Source organism: Triticum aestivum, chromosome 4D, assembly GCF_018294505.1.
Source record: "Triticum aestivum cultivar Chinese Spring chromosome 4D, IWGSC CS RefSeq v2.1, whole genome shotgun sequence".
Lineage (NCBI taxonomy): Eukaryota > Viridiplantae > Streptophyta > Magnoliopsida > Poales > Poaceae > Triticum > Triticum aestivum.
Window position 1 is genome coordinate 84,864,489 of NC_057805.1, and position 21,275 is coordinate 84,885,763.

A 21,275-nucleotide genomic window follows, 5' to 3' on the forward strand; every position below is an offset into this window, starting at 1 on the left:
TGTTAATGCATGTTATAAAAATTATATAATTGGAACTTTGTTCAAATACGAATCCAACTATATAATCTTTGGCGACATGCATTCGTATTTTATTAGTTAAATCATACTTATAAACTAGGACGGGGGTATAGTAGGTAATTAAATCGCAAATGTTTTTCTATTAACCGTGTGTGTACGTGGCCTTTCGTCCTCCTCTCGCACGTCTTGTCAACCCGTTGTCTCAGACGGCTTACAGCACAAGCTTGCGCAGCGCGCGGGAGCGTTCTTTTGGCCAGATGGTGGCGCCAATGAATCGTCGGTGAGCCCGTTCCCGCGCAACCTCGCAGGTTCCCACGCAAGCTTCCCGCCCGACTTGGTGAAATCCCCCAAAATCCCAATGCTTACCGGCCTGCTATAAAAACCCTCACGGCTGGCGAGTCCTGCGTCGCATTTTCCCCTCCCTCCCTGTAGCTTATCTCGTCTGCTTCTCCCACAATCGCCAATGGCACCGGTCCGTCGTCGTTGCTCAGCCACTCCGCCGTCATCAGAGGACAGCTCCAGCTGGGAGGCTACACCGCGGCAGCGGCGCAGTCCCCGGCATAGTGTAGTGTGTGTGGCGTCCCTGTTGGGTGTGCGCGGAACACCCACCACACGCTCTGCCGCCGGTGCCCGTCGGCAGTTGTTGCCGGCCGCCGTTGCCGCCACATGTCACATCCCTAGATTTACCTTGACCTAGACTAGCTAGTCACGTGTGCATCATGTTTAAATTTCAATGAATTTGAAGTGGGGACATGTGAAAGCCTCAGAAATCATTTCTGGAAATGACCAAGATAAAAATTGCTCCAAATAGGTCCAAGAAAATGTTCATGTTTTTCTCTGAAAATATTGGTCAGAGGTAAAATTCAAACCAATATTTTCGGGACCTCATAAATATTTATTTTGAGCATTTGGAACTAATGCAATAATTATTAGCATTGGATATATATATCATATATATTTTATATATGTCCAATAATTCTGGGTAAATGTGAGGGGCTCTGGAATAATCCAAATAGTCCCTACAAAAATTTATCAGAAGCATATAAAATGATTTAGTGCAGAGACTAAATCAAAACAGAGTTAAAATAAATCAGAAAACAGAAACTAAAATAGAAAGAAAGAGGGACAGAGAACCTACCTGCACAGCCCACCACTGTAGCAGCCTACTGACCAAAGCCAGCCCAGCCCACCAGGGGCAGCACTGTCTTCTTCCTCCTGCCAGGAGGAGAAGCAGCTGCGTGCCCAGTGCACAGACGAGCCGCGACGGCTCCTCCCTGCCTGCGTGCCCCTCGACTGCCTGGTCGCCTCCACGCGTACCACGCCGCCCCCTCGACCCTCTCTCATTCACCCTCGAGCTCATTCCCTCCTCTGGCTCTCTCTCCCTCGCCCTCTCTCTCAAGGCGAAGCGGCCATGGCCACACCTCCGTGAAGCTCGCCGCCACAACGCCTCCCTGGCCTCGCTGATTAGTCCAGGATATCCGCCTCACCGTACTCGTCATCATCACCAAGCCAAGCAACCGGGGAAGCTCTGCATCGCCAGTGACATCATCTTCTTCCCCCTCGGTCCCGAGGATCACCGCCGTCGATTCGCCGCACGCAGGACGTCCCCGAGCAGTCTGAGCATCTCTACGAGTTCGCTGTGAGACCCCGCACTTTTCCCCCCATCTCTCATGCTCGCCCGTGTCCTCTAGGCTATAGTTGCACGGACGCCGAAGCTCCCCGCCGCCATGGCCGATGGATCCCGTGTTCCCGAGCGCCTCAGCTCTCTCCTGTGGCACCAACGTGCTTCTGTTGCTTTGTAGATGCTCCTGCGCCACTCCCTTCGCTCGGTTGCAAGCTGCAACCGCGTATCCATGCTAGCCCGACCACGGCCGCCGCAAACCTCGCCGCCGGCGTTGATTCTGGCGACCATCTGGTCTAACTGCACCACCCACAGACGCGGCTCAGCCCCAGCTCTCCGTAGAACCCAACCGCGCCCCAAGCCATGCCCTGTAGCGCGAACCCGACGCGTCTCCGCCGCTCGGTTTGGTCGTCGCCGGCACAACTCCGGTGAGGTGACGTGGCGTCATTAGCCTGAGGCTAATTACCACGTTAACCTTACCCTGTGTCACTAATAGACTGGCCCCACCATGCTAATTAACAACGGGGTATACCCCTGTTTAGATTTAACCTAACCACAGTGGCCCACGAGTCAGCTTTGACCATGTTGACATGGCCGTTGACTGGGCCCATAAGTCAGTGACCCTAGCCAGCACCGTGACACTGACCAGTGGGACCCACTGGTCAGGTTTGACCCGGGGCAGCCCTGTTGACCCTGCTGACGTCACCCCGACGTCATGCTGACGCAGTTAACCATTTTCTGGATTAAAACAATTCAGGAAAATCCAGAAAATGCCCAAAACTTCTAAAATGCATAGTAATTCAACCGTAACTCCAAATGAAAAGTTTTATAGATGAAAAATTATCAGAAAAATCCAATCTATCCATTTATGCTACTTTCATGCATGTTCAACCAACTTATACCCCCTGTATAAGTGAAAACATGATAATGGCATTTTAAATACCCCTTATGGAGTTTGCATATGAACCCTTGGTTCATATGGACTTCATTTAAATTGTTGCTAGATGCATTAGTAAAAATCATAGCATATTGCCCTGTCATGATCATGCATCATATTGTCGCATTTGCATTGATTGTGTTCTTCTCTATTGCCGGTGCTTGTTCCCTCTCGGTAGGCGTATCCCGACGATGAGTTCGATGACACCGATGAAGAGCTATAATATCTTCAGAAGTGCCGGGCAAGCAAAACCCCCTTGTTCATTCCGATACAATCCCACTCTCTTGCTCCTGCTCTCTTTTAGTGCATTAGGACAACAACGATTCAACTGTTACATGCTGCGGTAGTTGAACCCCTTTCCTCTGCATGACCTGTCATTGCCACAGTAAATAGATGAAACCCACTCGCATGAGTAGGAGTTGTTTGAGCCCTGATGTGCCTACTCATTCATGCTTGTTTGTCATGCCTGCTACTGCTTAGAGTTGAGTCAGGTCTAATTCATCGGGGATGAATTAGAGGTGTGTGAACATGTCCTACTGTTGTGAGCTAAGTGTGTGAACACGATTTGGTAAAGGTATCGGTGAGAGGCCATGTAGGAGTACATGGTGGGTTGTCTCATTGAAGCCGTCCTCAGGAACTGAGTTCTGTGTTTGTGATCCATGAATAGCTACTACCACGCATTGGAATGCTTAAGTGCCCCTCTCGACTTATTAATCAACCTGATCTCTGTCCAGGAGTTGCAAGTAGTTTCTGGTGTTTGTAGGTTGTGTTAGTAGTCTACCAAGTGGTACCCGGTACAGGTGGGCTTGGGACAGACTAGGCATCGTGGCACGGTGTACCAAGCGTAGATCCATCCGTCGAGGTGGGCTTGGGAACCCTGCACACATCGTTTGGGGCCGTGAGCGACACCCCGGCCGGATCTCCTTGCGGATGGAACCCGAATAGGTGATAAACCTGGACTAGAGACTTGTGTGGTTAGTCAGGTCGTGGTTGACTCCCTCGCCAGGCTTCCGCTTGAAGGTTGCCGAGATACACGACATGTACATGGTGGTAAGTGGCGAGAGCGTGTGTGAAGAAGTACACCCTTGCAGGGTTAACATCATCTATTCAAATAGCCGTGTCCGCGGTAAGGACTTCTGGGTTGCCTATACAGTTCATAGACAAGTGAAAGTGGATACTCTAAGACTCGCAAGATAAGCGTGAGTGTTACGGATGGCGTTCTCGTAGGGAGACGGGAGCGGGTCCATAGTGGTGTATTGATATGGTGAATATGTGGACTCGTGTGCGCCACCTCAAAAGAGTTACTTGCAGTCATAGTTCAGGATAGCCACTGAGTCAAAGCTGGCTTGCTGCAGTCAAACTCCACCACCCCCTTTATTGATACCGATGCATATGTAGCTAGTTCTGATGTAAGTCTTGCTGGGTACATTTGTACTCATGTTTGCTTATTTTATGTTTTGCAGAGAGACTTCAGTCTCACTAGTAGTTCCGCGTGGACTTCGACGTTTAGCTTGTTACCTCAGCTACGATCTTGTACCCTTGGGAGGGTCTTGTAGATAGTCAGGCTTCTCGGCCTTTTTCATTTGTAGTTGTCTGTACTCAGACAAGTTAAGCTTCCGCATGTGCTTGATGCTTGTATGCTCTGTATGTTGGGTCATCAGACCCATGTTTGTAGTACTTGGCTCCTCGGAGCCTAATGAATAAATACTCTGTGTTGTAGAGTTTTGTTGTGATGCCATGTTGTATTTACACATATCGGGGCATATTGTGTGTATGATTGAAATGCTTGGTATGTGTGGGATCCGACAACCTAGTTGTTTATCGTTGGTAGCCTCTCTTATGGGGAAATGTAGTCTAGTGCTTCCACTGAGCCATGGTAGTCTGCTACAGGCCGGTTCACCGGAGTCCTGCTAGCCCAGTTACTACTGCTCTGGAACACTTAGACTGGCCGGCATGTGATCCACTTCATTCCTGTGTCTGTCCCTTCGGGGAAATGTCACGCGGTGACTTCCGGAGTCCTGCTAGCCTGCTACAGCCCGGGTTCCCGGAGTCCTGTTAGCCTAGTTGCTACAGCCCGGATTCACACGCTGATGACCGACACGTTCGTTGTTGGGTCATGTATGCCTGTCCGTGTAAGTTAGTGCCACTTTGGGTTCACGACTAGTCGTGTCGGCTCGGGTTCTCTGTCATATGGATGCTAGCGACACTATCATATACGTGAGGCAAAAGGCGCAAACGGTCCCGGGCCAGGTAAGGTGGCACCCGTGGGAATACCGTGCGTGAGGCCGCAAAGTGATATGATGTGTTACATGCTAGATCGGTGTGACTTAGAATCGGGGTCCTGGCAGCTTTGGTATCAGAGCCTGACTGCCTGTAGGATTACCAAGACAAACTGGTCGAAGTTGAGTCTAGAAATTCTTTAGTTATGTAAGGGAATTGATTGTGGAAGGGAACGTAAGGATCTTTTTACTTCTTTACCTTATGCCCTTCTGATCCGAGTCATCTTATCTTTCCTACGGGGTTAAGAAACTAGGCTTCCTCTTCTTTCTATTAGGATCACGTGTTACTAATCTGTAGACTTATAGGATTGATGGTTTCAAGCCTCAGTTTTGTTCCTACTACTTCCGTGTGTTAACAGTTGGTCTCGAAACCTTGATATTATGATGTTGAGTGGTTATGCCACCATTTTGCATGATGTCTCAAATATTTTTGAGCATTTACAGTCGTTATGCTGTCTGAGTCATCCCAGGTTTCTAGATAGTCTGATGCATTTGCAAATCCTTCCTCCCAGTTTTCAATGTCCTTTTGGGCCAGATTAAGCACACTAATCGGTCTGTTGAGTTACTCCATTGCCTCGGTATATATGTTGGAGCTGTTATTAAGACCCTAGGTGTCGTAGAGGATCACCTAGTAACCTGGCCATGTTTTGTGTTCCCAGTGTGATGATTCTGGCCATCATTCTCGAAAGCATCCCGTGATGTTATTAGTTAGTAGGTCTTCTATTCCTGGGTTCTAGAACCCGAGATTCACTCTACTTACTTCCTGTTGATAGTGTTGCTGGTTCCTTTAGGGTATTAGTAACATTTGCGATAGTCTTCGAGGTCCGTGGTATTTCCTTCTTCCAAATACCATGAACTGCTTATGGCAGAAGTTCCTTTGAACCAAAAGATCACAACAAGAGTGCTCTTGATGAGGTTCTCTGTTATGTTGTGACTCTGCCAGTTCTGACTTTCTGCATGGATTATCTGGAAGAATTATGTTGAACTTGTTCAACATATTAATCTATGCATCCACAACTCAGAAAGATATGTATTCCTTTGAGTTGTCCCTCTTCAGTTATATTCCAACCCTCATCTATCAATTGATAGTCAAGAGTATGTGTGCGATCGTGTTCATCGATGCCTATTATTCTTGTGGTCCGTCAAGCCATTCTATTCCGGAATGTCTAGGAGAAACAAACTCCAATACCTCGTCCATTTCCAGGATTGGGTCAAAGTAGTTGTATTCCGCAGATCAAAATGCTAATCCAGCTTTTGCTCTATTCTACCTTGAAGTGTTACCATATTTATGTCAAGAATGTCATGAGAATTGCACCACCTCTTATGAATTCTTGACGGAGTGATACTTCTCGCCATCATTATTCATTCCTCGGTCCCGTGTTGTTGTAACCGGAATGCCGGCAAGTGAACTATGATGTGTGAAATTAATACTACTAGCAACCTCGTTGCTTGGTAGTTAATGGACAATAATCTCATTCTTAGCGTGTTGATTATTGAATCATCATTCTAAGATAGATTGTGCTACCTAGTCCTTATTTCTGGTGCACACTTCGATCGACGACATGGAATTTGTCAAATCCCTTGCTCCTTTGATCATATCGTCTTGCCCTGAAAAGCAGGGTTATTCCCGAGCTTAATAACATATCAGTGGTTCGTGATTTTCTGAATATCCTCTCAGAAGTATCACCGGGTTGTCCCCTGACCGTTATGTTGAGCTCGCGATCAAGTTGGTTTCTTGTAACCACCCCTTCTCCAAGAATCTGTGTTGGATACCCCTGAGCTAGTTGGTTAAGCCAAACAACAACTTGGAGAGTTGGAAGATAAAAGCTTGCCTAGCTTAGTTCATTTCAAGGGATATCTTCTGTGTGTGTGTGTGTGTGTTGAAGAAAGATGATATCCTCATCAATTGGTCCTCGTGATCAGTTATTGGATCTATTGTCTTGTCCAAACTTTGATTTGATTATGGGCTATCCTCAAATCAAATCAGAACCAATGATGTTCATAATGTTGTCTTACTCGTGGTTGTTTCCTCGAGCATACACCATTATATCTTTTGGGTTTGACCAATGCTACCACCTTGTTCACATAGCTGGGGAATTCCATCTTCATTGGAATTCTGAAGAATTGTTATTGAGCCCATCGACAGCATCCTTATCTTCTCCATGATTATGTTGGACATTGAGCTAGTGTTGGAAACTTCGTAAGCATTGCCTTCGTGTCCCGTTCATGAAGTCTATGTTTGGATGAAATAAGCGACTTCCTCTAAGTTCACGTGCATTTGATGCAAGTTGCCGCCGTGAATTTGAGAAAGTTTGTTTTTGTTTCCTCTGGAATCATCCCAAGTCAGTTATGCATGTGTGAATGTATTCTATGGTTTGGTAGATTAATTACCTCCAGTCCATATGTATGCCCTAGCACACCAAGCCACTGATTGATTTGTTCAAGAAAAGGGTGTCTCATGTGCTAATCCTAGGTCATGCACATGACTTCATTATCTTCAGTGATGGTTCCCAACCTGAACTCGGTAGTGTTTTATCATAAGACTACTACGTGGTCATGCTTGTCTGGGACAGTGTGTTCACATGTATGTAGCAGAACCAGCTCATGTTTTGGAGTTTGCTATCGTAGTTGATTTCCCGAGAATCTCGCAACGTCATCTCGTCGGTTTGTGTTGCAAACTTTTTTCCAGACATGATGTCTAAAATATTCTGTTACCAACCAGATCTGAATCTCAGGCAGATATGATGGTTGGAACTTTTCCAAGATCTATGATGCAGGCCCCGACATGGTTGATGTTCTGGCCGACACACCTAGCCGGAAGATCTATCATTGTAGTATCTTGATTGAGCAAGTTGACAATCTTCTCCATGAGGATTTCGAGTGACTTATTATAGAAGTTGTTCCTTATGGGTCCATTGTACTCCGAAGTCCGACCTTTACTTGATGGCCATGTCGATGCTTTTAAGCATGATCGTGGTACCTAGAACGTCAAGGAGAACATTAGAAGCGGAGTGCTAAATGTCTCTCGATCGATCCTCCAGATTTTGTTTCCTTGGCGTCGTCAAGGTAAAATCTGAGAAAGTGTTGTCTTCCTTTGTATCTGCATCCTCCATCGCTATTCATCATGGTAGTAGGAACTGTTGCCAAGATCTTTGGCATAGACGCTGGCAAAACCCTGATGAATATGGAAATGCTCAAGTTCTTGAGAGCAAGCTCAGAAACTAGGTTATATCTTCGGTATCAGTCGGATTGTGCCTTCCATTTGCCGATTGTTCTATAACCATAGTTCCATTCCAAAACTGAGTATGCCATTTCTTTGAATTCCTTCAAACAATCCTTTGTGAATTGCCATTAGCCTGGTATGACGAGCTTCAATGATCCTTTCCGATAGAGTTTCTTTCTGTCGTCATCGTGTTGGATGAAGATCTCAAAAGCAAAGACGTCAAGATCAATTTGAAGCAATGGATTGATAACCCACAAGTATAGGGGATCACAACTGTTTTTGAGGGTAGAGTATTCAACCCAAATTTTGATTCGACACAAGGGGAGCCAAAGAATATTCTCAAGTATTCGCAGTTGAGTTGTCAATTCAACCACACCTGGATAACTTAGTATCTGCAGCAAAGTATTTAGTAGCAAAGTAATATGATAGTAACGGTAACGGTAGCAAAAGTAATATTTTTGGGTTTTGTAGTGATTGTAACAATAGCAACGGAAAAGTAAATAAGCGAAGAACAATATGTAAAAAGCTCGTAGGCATTGGATCGGTGATGGAGAATTATGCCAGATGCGGTTCATCATGTAACAGTCATAACATAGGGTGACACAGAACTAGCTCCAATTCATCAATGTAATGTAGGCATGTATTCCGAATATAGTCATACGTGCTTATTGAAAAGGACTTGCATGACATCTTTTGTCCTACCTTCCCGTGGCAGTGGGGTCCTAATGGAAACTAAGGGATATTAAGGCCTCCTTTTAATAGAGTACCGGAACAAAGCATTAGGACATAGTGAATACATGAACTCCTCAAACTATGGTCATCACCGGGAGTGGTCCCGATTATTGTCACTTCGGGTTGCCGGATCATAACACATAGTAGGTGACTATAGACTTGCAAGATAGGATCAAGAACTCACATATATTCATGAAAACATAATAGGTTCAGATCTGAAATCATGGCACTCGGGCCCTAGTGACAAGCATTAAGCATAGCAAAGACATAGCAACATCAATCTCAGAACATAGTGGATACTAGGGATCAAACCCTAACAAAACTAACTCGATTACATGATAGATCTCATCCAACCCATCACCGTCCAGCAAGCCTACGATGGAATTACTCATGCACGGCGGTGAGCATCATGAAATTGGTGATGGAGGATGGTTGATGAGGACGACGGCGACGGATTCCCCTCTCCGGAGCCCCGAACGGACTCCAGATAAGCCCTCCCGAGAGGTTTTAGGGCTTGGCGGCGGCTCCTTATCGTAAAATGTGATGAATCCTTCTCTTTGATTTTTCTCTCCCCGAAAGTGAATATATGGAGTTGGAGTTGAGGTCGGTGGAGCGTCAGGGGGCCCATGAGGTAGGGGGCGCGCCCTAGGGGGCAGGCTTGCCCCCCACCCTCGTGGACAGGGTGTGGGCCCCCTGACATGGATTTTTCTTCCAGTATTTTTCTTATTTTCCAAATAGATGTTCCGTGGAGTTTCAGGTCATTCCGAGAACTTTTGTTTCTGCACATAAATAACACCATGGAAAGTCTGCTGAAAACAGCGTCAGTCCGGGTTAGTTCCATTCAAATCATGCAAGTTAGAGTCCAAAACAAGGGCAAAAGTGTTTGGAAAAGTAGATACGACGGAGACGTATCAACTCCCCCAAGCTTAAACCTTTGCTTGTCCTCAAGCAATTCAGTTGATAAACTGAAAGTGATAAAGAAAAACTTTTACAAACTCTGTTTGCTCTTGTTGTTGTAAATATGTAAAGCCAGCATTCAAGTTTTCAGCAAAGATTATGACTAACCACATTCACAATAACTCTTAGGTCTCATGTTTACTCATATCAATGGCATAATCAACTAGCGAGCGATAATAATAAATCTCGGATGACAACACTTTCTCAAAACAATCATGATATGATATAACAGATGGTATCTCGCTAGCCCTTTCTGAGACCGCAAAACATAAATGCAGAGCACCTTTAAAGATCAAGGACTGACTAGACATTGTAATTCATGGTAAAAGAGATCCAAGTCATAGTCATACCCAATATAAATTAATAGTAATGGATGCAAATGACAGCAGCGCTCTCCAGCTAGTGCTTTTTAATAAGAGGGTGATGACTCAACATAAAAGTAAATAGATAGGCCCTTCGCAGAGGGAAGCAGGGATTTGTAGAGGTGCCAGAGCTCGGTTTTGAAATAGAGATAAATAATATTTTGAGCGGCATACTTTCATTGTCAACATAACAACCAAGAGATGGCGATATCTTCCATGCTACACACATTATAGGCGGTTCCCAAACAGAATGGTAAAGTTTATACTCCCCCTCCACCAACAAGCATCAATCCATGGCTTGCTCGAAACAACGAGTGCCTCCAACTAGCAACAGTCCCAGGGGGAGTTTTGTTTGCAATTATTTTGATTTAGTTTGCATAAAGCATGGGACTGGGCATCCCGGTGACCAGCCATTTTCTCGTGAGTGAGGAGCGGAGTCCACTCCTCTTGAGAATAACCCGCCTAGCATGGAAGATACGGACAGCCCTAGTTGATACATGAGCTATTCGAGCATACAAAACAGAATTTCATTTGAAGGTTTAGAGTTTGGCACATACAAATTTACTTGGAACGGCAGGTAGATACCGCATATAGGAAGGTATAGTGGACTCATATGGAATAACTTTGGGGTTTAAGGGATTGGATGCACAAGCAGTATTCCCGCTTAGTACAAGTGAAGGCTAGCAAAAGACTGGGAAGCGACCAACTAGAGAGCGACAACAGTCATGAACATGCATTAAAATTAATAGACATTGAGTACGAGCATGAGTAGGATATAATCCACCATGAACATAAATTTCGTGAAGGCTATGTTAATTTGTTTCAACTACATGTGTGAACATGTGCCAAGTCGAGTCACTTAAATCATTCAAAGGAGGATACCACCCCACTATACCACATCACAACCATTTTAATAGCATGTTGGCACGCAAGGTAAACCATTATAACTCATAGCTAATCAAGCATGGCATAAGCAACTATGATCTCTAATTGTCATTGCAAACATGTTTATTCATAATAGGCTGAATCAGGAACGATGAACTAATCATATTTACAAAAACAAGAGAGGTCGAGTTCATACGAGCTTCTCTCATCTCAATCAGTCCATCATATATCGTCATAATTGCCTTTCACTTGCACGACCGAACAATGTGAAAATAATAAGAGTGCACGTGCATTGGACTAAGCTGGAATCTGCGAGCATTCAATAAACAGGAGAAGGGCAATATGGGCTCTTGGTTAAATCAACAGCAATGCATATAAGAGCCACTTCAACAATTTAATCATGGTCTTCTCCTATCGACCCCCAAAGAAAAGAAAAGAAATAAAACTATTTACACGGGAAAGCTCCCAACAAGCAAAAGAAGAACAGGAAATATTTTTGGGTTTTCTTTTTAATTATTACTACTACAGCAAGAAAGTAAACTAGCTAAAAGCTACTACTAATTTTTTTTTGTTTTTCTTAAGGTTTAACAAACACACAAGAAGAAAACAAGAAAAGGAAAATAAACTAGCATGGATATTACAATGAAAGAGTATGAGCATCGACATTTAGCAATGAGTGTGTAAACATAAATGTAATGTCGGTGAGAAATACATACTCCCCCAAGCTTAGGCTTTTGGCCTAAGTTGGTTTATTGCCACGGATGGCCTGGCGGATATCCATAGTTGTAGCCGGGGTCGTACTGAGCTGCGACAGTTATTGCCTCATGAGCTGCAGCGTGACGGCGAGCTGCCTCCGCCCTCCTCTCGTACGCATCTGCCTCCTCTCTAGTAATAATATATCTTCCTTTTGCCTGGTAATCAAAGAAGGCAGGAGCAGGAAGAGTAATACGGACAACACGACGTCTGTCAAAGATTAAGCGATACCGGAGAGGTGATTCATTCCTCTCGACAAACTGGTGGTGAACCATAGCATTAAAGTCTAAATAAGTAGGAGGCAACTCAATATCATCCTCACGTATGTCCACACCAAGAAAATCAGCTAAGCGGGTTGCATAAATTCCTCCAAAGAAATCTTCATTAAATCTATTATGATGCAACCTACGTGCAACAATGGCTCCCAAATTATAAGATTTGTTTCCTAACACAGCACTCCTAAGAATACTGAGATCAGGGACACACATGCGACATGCTTCATCTTTACCATTTATGCACCTACCTATGAAGAGAGCAAAATAATGTATAGCAGGAAAATGAATGCTCCCTATGGTAGCTTGTGCTACATCTCTAGATTCCCCCACAGTTATACTAGCAAGAAAATTTCTAAATTCAGATTTGCGAGGTTCACTAGCACTACCCCATTGTGGAAGTTTGCAAGCAGTGGTAAAATCCTCTAAGTCCATCGTATAAGATTTTTCATAAAGATCAAACAGGACAGTTGGAGAATTACGTGAAGATGAAAATTCAAACCTCCTCACAAATGAACTAGTGAGATAGTGGTATTGGCGGCACTTCTCTGCCTCGAAGCTCACAAGATCAGCGTTACGCAAATATGCGTTAAATTCTTCCTTGATTCCCGCTCGATCCATAAAGTTTTCTGAAGGCCATTCACAAGGCCGCACTGGAGCGTCCCTTGGTGGCTCATCGTCAGCATCACGCATTGCAAGCCTGGGTCCTTGCTTCCTTGAAGAACCACCTTGGAACATTTTCCTAAGCATATTTCTTCCTCTGAAAAATTTCTGAAATTTTTAGTAACTTCAAATAAAAGTGAACCAAGCTCAACAAAATTGATAGCAACTACTCCTACAAGTGCCTAGAGCCTATATCATGCATTAGAACTACTTGGAACCATATAAATTTGACATGCAAGCTCAAGAACATGGTCACCTAGGCAGCACAAATTTGCAATGAATAAAGCACTAGAACAAAAACTAATTGGACCAATGGAGGAGTCACATACCAAGGAACAATCCCCCAAGCAGTTTTGTGAGAGGTGCTTTGAGCAAGGAGATCGAAAATCGCAGCAAAATGAGCTAGAACTCGTGCTTGAGCTGGATGGTGATTTTTTGGGAGGAAGAAGAGTGTGTGGGTGCAGGAATAAGTGGAGGGGAGCCACCGTGGGCCCACGAGGCAGGGGGCGCGCCCAGGGGGTAGGGCGCGCCCTCCACCCTCGTGGCCAGGTGCTTGCCCCTCCTGCTGTGTTCTCAGTGCCAGATATTCTCAAATATTCCAGAAAAAATCATATTCCATTTTCAGGGCATTTGGAGAACTTTTATTTTCGGGGTATTTTTATATTGCACGGATAAATCAGAAAACAGACAGAAAAATACTATTTTTACTTTATTTCAACTAAATAACAGAAAGTAGAGAGAGGGTACAGAAGGTTGTGCCTTCTAGTTTCATCCATCTCATGCTCATCAAAAGGAATCCACTAACAAGGTTGATCAAGTCTTGTTAACAAACTCATTCGAATAACATGGAACCGGAGAAATTTCGAATAACACTATGTTACCTCAACGGGGATATGCACATCCCCAATAATAAGAATATCATATTTCTTCTTGACAGTAGGAAGAGGAAATTCAAAACCTCCAAAAATAATCGATGGAATTTTTCCAATAGAATTGATACTATGGACTTGAGGTTGTTTCCTCGGAAAGTGTACCGTATGCTCATTACCATTAACATGAAAAGTGACATTGCCTTTGTTGCAATCAATAACAGCCCCTGCAGTATTCAAAAAAGGTCTTCCAAGAATAATAGACATACTATCGTCCTCGGGAATATCAAGAATAACAAAGTCCGTTAAAATGGTAACGTTTGCAACCACAACAGGCACATCCTCACAAATACTGACATGTATAGCAGTTGATTTATCAGCCATTTGCAAAGATATTTCAGTAGGTGTCAACTTATTCAAATCAAGTCTACGATATAAAGAGAGAGGCATAACACTAACACCGGCTCCAAGATCACATAAAGCAGTTTTAACATAGTTTCTTTTAATGGAGCATGGTATAGTGAGTACTCCTGGATCTCCTAGTTTCTTTGGTATTCCACCCTTAAAAGTGTAATTAGCAAGCATGGTGGAAATTTCAGCTTCCGATATCTTTCTTTTATTAGTGACAATATCTTTCATATACTTAGCATAAGGGTTCATTTTGAGCATATCAGTTAATCGCATACGCAAAAAGATAGGTCTAATCATTTCAGCAAAGCGCTCAAAATCCTCATCATCCTTTTTCTTGGATGGTTTGGGAGGAAAAGGCATGGGTTTGTAAACCCAAGGTTCTCTTTCTTTACCATGTTTCCTAGCAACAAAGTCTCTCTTATCATAACGTTGATTCTTTGATTGTGGGTTATCAAGATCAACAGCAGGTTCAATTTCTACATCATTATCATTACTAGGTTGAGCATCATCATGAACATCATCATTAACATTATCGCTAGGTTCATGTTCATTACCAGATTGTGTTTCAGCATCAGAAATAGAAATATCATTTGGATTATCAGGTGTTTCAGCAATAGGTTCACTAGAAGCATGCAAAGTCCTATCATTTTTCTTTTTCTTCTTTTTAGAAGGACTAGGTGCATCTATATTATTTCTCTGAGAATCTTGTTCAATTCTCTTAGGGTGGCCTTCAGGATACAAAGGTTCCTGAGTCATTTTACCAGTTCTAGTAGCCACTCTAACATCATAATCATTTTTCTTACTATTCAATTCATTGAGCAAATCATTTTGAGCCTTAAGTACTTGTTCTACTTGAGTGGTAACCATAGAAGCATGTTTAGTAATGAGTTTAAGTTCACCTTTAACTCTAGACATATAATCACCCAAGTGTTCAAGTGTATCGGAATTGTATTTCAATTGTCTACCAAAATAAGCATTGAAGTTTTTTAGTTTGACAATAAAATTATCAAACTCTTCTAAGCATTGTCTAGCAGACTTATAGTGAGGAATATCACCTTCATCAAATCTATAGAGAGAATTTACCTTTACTACCTGTGTCGGGTTATCAAGACCATGAGTTTCTTTAATAGGTAATGGATTAGGATCATATATTTCTTCAACAGGCGGTAAATTAAGACCATGTATTTCTTCAATAGGAGGTAAATTCTTGACATCTTCAGCTTTAATACCTTTTTCTTTCATAGATTTCTTTACCTCTTGCATATCTTCAGGACTGAGAAATAGAACACCTCTTTTCTTCGGAGTTGGTTTAGGAATAGGCTCAGGAATTGGCTCAGGAGCTGGCTCAGGAAGTGTCCAATTATTTTCATTTGTCAACATATTAGTCAATAGAATTTCAGCTTCATCCGGTGTTCTTTCCCTGAAAACAGAACCATCACAACTATCCAGGTAATCTCTGGAAGCATCGGTTAGTCCATTATAAAAGATATCAAGTATTTCATTTTCTTAAGAGGATGATCAGGCAAAGCATTAAGTAACTTGAGAAGCCTCCCCCAAGCTTGTGGGAGACTCTCTTCTTCAATTTGCACAAAATTATATATTTCCCTTAAAGCAGCTTGTTTCTTATGAGCAGGGAAATATTTAGCAGATAAGTAATAAATCATATCCTGGGGACTACGCACACAACCAGGATCAAGAGAATTAAACCCTATCTTAGCATCACCCTTTAATGAGAACGGAAATATTTTAAGGATATAAAGATAGCGAGATCTCTCATCATTAGTAAATAGGGTGGCTATATCATTTAATTTAGTAAGATGTGCCACAACAGTTTCAGATTCATAGCCATGAAAAGGATCAGATTCAACCAAAGTAATTATATCAGGATCAACAAAGAATTCATAATCCTTATCAGTAACACAGATAGGTGAAGTAGCAAAAGCAGGGTCAGATTTCATTCTAGCATTAAGATATTGCTGCTTCCATTTAGCTAGTAACCTCTTGAGCTCATATCTATCTTTGCAAGCTAAAATAGCTAAAGCAGCTTCTTTTTCAAAAACATAACCCTCAGGAGTAACAGGAGATTCATATTTATTAGGGGAAGAGTCTTCATCATCACTTTCATCAATATTATCAGTTTCAACAATTTCTTTCTCTCTAGGCCTAGCAATTTGTTCATCAAGAAATTCACCAAGTGGCACAGTAGTATCAAGCATAGAAGTAGTTTCATCATAAGTATCATGCATAGCAGAAGTGGCATCATCAATAACATGCGACATATCAGAACGAATAGCAGAAGAAGGTTTAGGTGTCGCAAGCTTACTCAAAACAGAAGGTGAATCAAGTGCAGAGCTAGATGGCAGTTCCTTACCTCCCCTCGTAGTTGAGGGATAAATTGTTGTCTTAGCGTCTTTCAAGTTCTTCATAGTGACCAGCAGATATAAATCCCAAGTGACTCAAAGAATAGATCTATGCTCCCCGGCAACGGCGCCAGAAAATAGTCTTGATAACCCACAAGTATAGGGGATCGCAACAGTTTTCGAGGGTAGAGTATTCAACCCAAATTTATTGATTCGACACAAGGGGAGCCAAAGAATATTCTCAAGTATTCGCAGTTGAGTTGTCAATTCAACCACACCTGGATAACTTAGTATCTGCAGCAAAGTATTTAGTAGCAAAGTAATATGATAGTAACGGTAGCAAAAGTAATATTTTTGGGTTTTGTAATGATTGTAACAATAGCAACGGAAAAGTAAATAAGTGAAGAACAATATGTAAAAAGCTCGTAGGCATTAAATCGACGATGGAGAATTATGTCGGATGCGGTTCATCATGTAACAGTCATAACATAGGGTGACACACAACTAGCTCCAATTCATCAATGTAATGTAGGCATGTATTCCGAAAATAGTCATACGTGCTTATGGAAAAGAACTTGCATGACATCTTTTGTCCTACCCTCCCGTGGCAGCGGGGTCCTAATGGAAACTAAGGGATATTAAGGCCTCCTTTTAATAGAGTACTGGAACAAAGCATTAGCACATAGTGAATACATGAACTCCTCAAACTATGGTAATCACCGGGAGTGGTCCCGATTATTGTCACTTTGGGGTTGCCGGATCATAACACATAGTAGGTGACTATAGACTTGCAAGATAGGATCAAGATCTCACATATATTCATGAAAACATAATAGGTTCAGATCTGACATCATGGCACTCGGGCCCTAGTGACAAGCATTAAGCATAGCAAAGCCATAGCAACATCAATCTCAGAACATAGTGGATACTAGGGATCAAACCCTAACAAAACTAACTCGATTACATGATAGATCTCATCCAACCCATCACCGTCCAGCAACCCTATGATGGAATTACTCACGCACGGCGGTGAGCATCACGAAATTGGTGATGGAGGATGGTTGATGATGACGACGGCGACGGATTCCCCTCTCCGGAGCACCGAACGGACTCCAGATCAGCCCTCCCGAGAGGTTTTAGGGCTTGGCGGCGGCTCCGTATCGTAAAACGCGATGAATCCTTCTCTCTGATTTTTTTCTCCTCGAAAGTGAATATATGGAGTTGGAGTTGAGGTCGGTGGAGCGTCAGGGGGCCCACGAGGTAGGGGGCGCGCCTTAGGGGGGCAGGCGTGCCCCCCGCCCTCGTGGACAGGGTGTGGGCCCCCTGACGTGGATTTTTCTTCCAGTATTTTTCTTATTTTACAAATAGATGTTCCGTGGAGTTTCAGGTCATTCCGAGAACTTTTGTTTCTACACATAAATAACACCATGGAAAGTCTGCTGAAAACAGCGTCAGTCCGGGTTAGTTCCATTCAAATCATGCAAGTTAGAGTCCAAAACAAGGGCAAAAGTGTTTGGAAAAGTAGATACGATGGAGACGTATCATGGATCAACATCTTCGAAAAGGGCAGTTGGATCATGAAGATCGTGTTAGCTTTGTGTCCCCTCTGTCTACTTACCTCACGCCTTGAATCTCGGGACGAGATTCTTGTTTTGTGGGGGTGAGTTGTCACATCCCTAACTTTACCTTGACCTAGACTAGCTAGTCAGGTGTGCATCATGTTTAAATTTCAATGAATTTGAAATGGGGACATGTGAAAGCCTCAGAAATCATTTCTGGAAATGACCAAGATAAAAATTGCTCCAAATAGGTCCAAGAAAATGTTCATGTTTTTCTCTGAAAATATTGGTCAGAGGTAAAATTCAAACCAATATTTTTAGGAGCTCATAAATATTTATTTTGGGCATTTGGAACTAATGCAATAATTATTTGCATTGGATATATATATGTTATATATGTCCAATAATTCTGGGTAAATGTGAGGGGCTCTGGAATAATCCAAATAGTCCCTACAAAAATTTACCAGAAGCATATAAAATGATTTAGTGCAGAGACTAAATCAAAACAGGGTTAAAATAAATAGGAAAACAGAAACCAAAATAGAAAGAAAAGAGGGACAGAGAACCTACCTGCACAGCCCACCACTGTAGTAGCCTACTGACCAAAGCCCGCACAGCCCACCAGGGGCAGCACTATCTTCTTCCTCCTGCCAGGAGGAGAAGCAGCTGCGTGCCCGGTGCACAGACGAGCCGCGCCGGCTCCTCCCTGCCTGCGTGCCCCTCGACCGCCTGGTCGCCTCCACGCGTACCACGCCGCCCCCTCGACCCTCTCTCATTCACCCTCGAGCTCATCCCCTCCTCTGGCTCTCTCTCCCTCGCCCTGTCGCTCAAGGCCAAAGCGGCCATGGCCACACCTCCGTGAAGCTCGCCGCCACAACGCCTCCCTGGCCTCGCTGATTAGTCCAGGAGATCCGCCTCATCGTACTCGTCATCATCACCAAGCCAAGCAACCGGGGAAGCTCTGCATCGCCAGTGACATCATCTTCTTCCCCCTCGGTCCCGAGGATCACCGTCGTTGATTCGCCGCACGCAGGACGTCCCCGAGCAGTCTGAGCATCTCTACGAGTTCGCTGTGAGACCCCGCACCTTTCCCCCCATCTCTCATGCTCGCCCGCGTCCTCTAGGCTATAGTTGCATGGACGCCGAAACTCCCCGCCGCCATGGCCGATGGATCCCGTGCTCCCGAGCGCCTCAGCTCTCTCCTGTGGCACCAACGTGCTTCTGTTGCTCTGTAGATGCTCCTGCGCCACTCCCTTCGCTCGGTTGCAAGCTGCAACCGCGTATCCATACTAGCCCGACCACGGCCGCCGCAAACCTCGCCACCGGCGTTGATTCCGGCGACCATCTGGTCTAACTGCACCACCCACAGACGCGGCTCAGCCCCAGCTCTCCGTAGAACCCAACCGCACCCCAAGCCTTGCCCTGTAGCGCGAACCCGACGCGTCTCCGCCGCTCGGTTTGGTCGTCGCCGGCCCAACTCCGGTGAGGTGACATGGCGTCATTAGCCTGAGGCTAATTACCGCGTTAACCTCACCCTGTGTCACTAATAGACCGGCCCCACCACGCTAATTAACCACGGGGTAAACCCCTGTTTAGATTTAACCTAACCACAGTCGCCCACGAGTCGGCTTTGACCATGCTGACGTGGCCGTTGACTGGGCCCATAAGTCAGTGACCCTAGCCAGCACCGTGACACTGACCAGCGGGACCCACTGGTCAGGTTTGACCCGGGGCAGCCCTGTTGACCCTGCTGACGTCATCCCGACGTCATGCTGACGCAGTTAACCATTTTCTGGATTAAAACAATTCAGGAAAATCCAGAAAATGCCCAAAACTTCTAAAATGCATAGTAATTCAACCGTAACTCCAAATGAAAAGTTTTATATATGAAAAATTATCAGAAAAATCCAATCTATCCATTCATGCTACTTGCATGCATGTTCAACCAACTTATACCCCTGCATAAGTGAAAACCTGATAATGGCATTTTAAATACCCCTTATGGAGTTTGCATATGAACCCTTGGTTCATATGGACTTCATTTAAATTGTTGCTAGATGCATTATAAAAATCATAGCATATTGCCATGTCATGATCAGGCATCATATTGTAGCATTTGCATTGATTGTGTTCTTCTCTATTGCCGGTGCTTGTTCCCTCTCGGTAGGCGTATCCCGACGATGAGTTCGATGACACCGATGAAGAGCTATAATATCTTCAGAAGTGCCAGGCAAGAAAAACCCCCCTTGTTCATTCCGATACAATCCCACTCTCTTGCTCCTGCTCTCTTTTAGTGCATTAGGACAACAACGATTCAACTGTTACATGCTGCGGTAGTTGAACCCCTTTCCTCTGCATGACCTGCCATTGCCACAGTAAATAGATGAAACCCACTAGCATGAGTAGGAGTTGTTTGAGCCCTGATGTGCCTACTCATTCATGCTTGTTTGTCATGCCTGCTACTGCTTAGAGTTGAGTCAGGTCTGATTCATCGGGGATGAATTAGAGGTGTGTGAACATGTCCTACTGTTGTGAGCTAAGTGTGTGAACACGATTTGGTAAAGGTATCGGTGAGAGGCCATGTAGGAGTACATGGTGGGTTGTCTCATTGAAGCCGTCCTCAGGAACTGAGTTCTGTGTTTGTGATCCATGAACAGCTACTACCACGCATTGGAATGCTTAAGTGCCCCTCTCGACTTATTAATCAACCCGATCTCTGTCCAGGAGTTGCAAGTAGTTTCTGGTGTTTGTAGGTTGTGTTAGTAGTCTACCAAGTGGTACCCGGTACAGGTGGGCTTGGGACAGACTAGGCACCGTGGCACAGTGTACCAAGCGTAGATCCATCCGTCGAGGTGGGCTTGGGAACCCTGCACACATCGTTTGGGGCCGTGAGCGACACCCCGGCCGGATCTCCTTGCGGATGGAACCCGAATAGGCGATAAACCTGGACTAGAGACTTGTGTGGTTAGTCAGGTCGTGGCCGACTCCCTCGCCAGGCTTCCGCTTGAAGGTGGCCGAGATACACGACGTGTACATGGTGGTAAGTGGCGAGAGCGTGTGTGAAGAAGTACACCCCTGCAGGGTTAACATCATCTATTCGAATAGCCGTGTCCGCGGTAAGGACTTCTGGGTTGCCTCTACAGTTCATAGACAAGTGAAAGTGGATACTCTAAAACTCGCAAGATAAGCGTGAGTGTTATGGATGGCGTTCTCGTAGGGAGACGGGAGCAGATCCATAGTGGTGTATTGATATGGTGAATATGTGGACTCGTGTGCGCCACCTCAAAAGAGTTACTTGCAGTCGTAGTTCAGGATAGCCACTGAGTCAAAGCTGGCTTGCTGCAGTCAAACTCCACCACCCCCTTTATTGATAC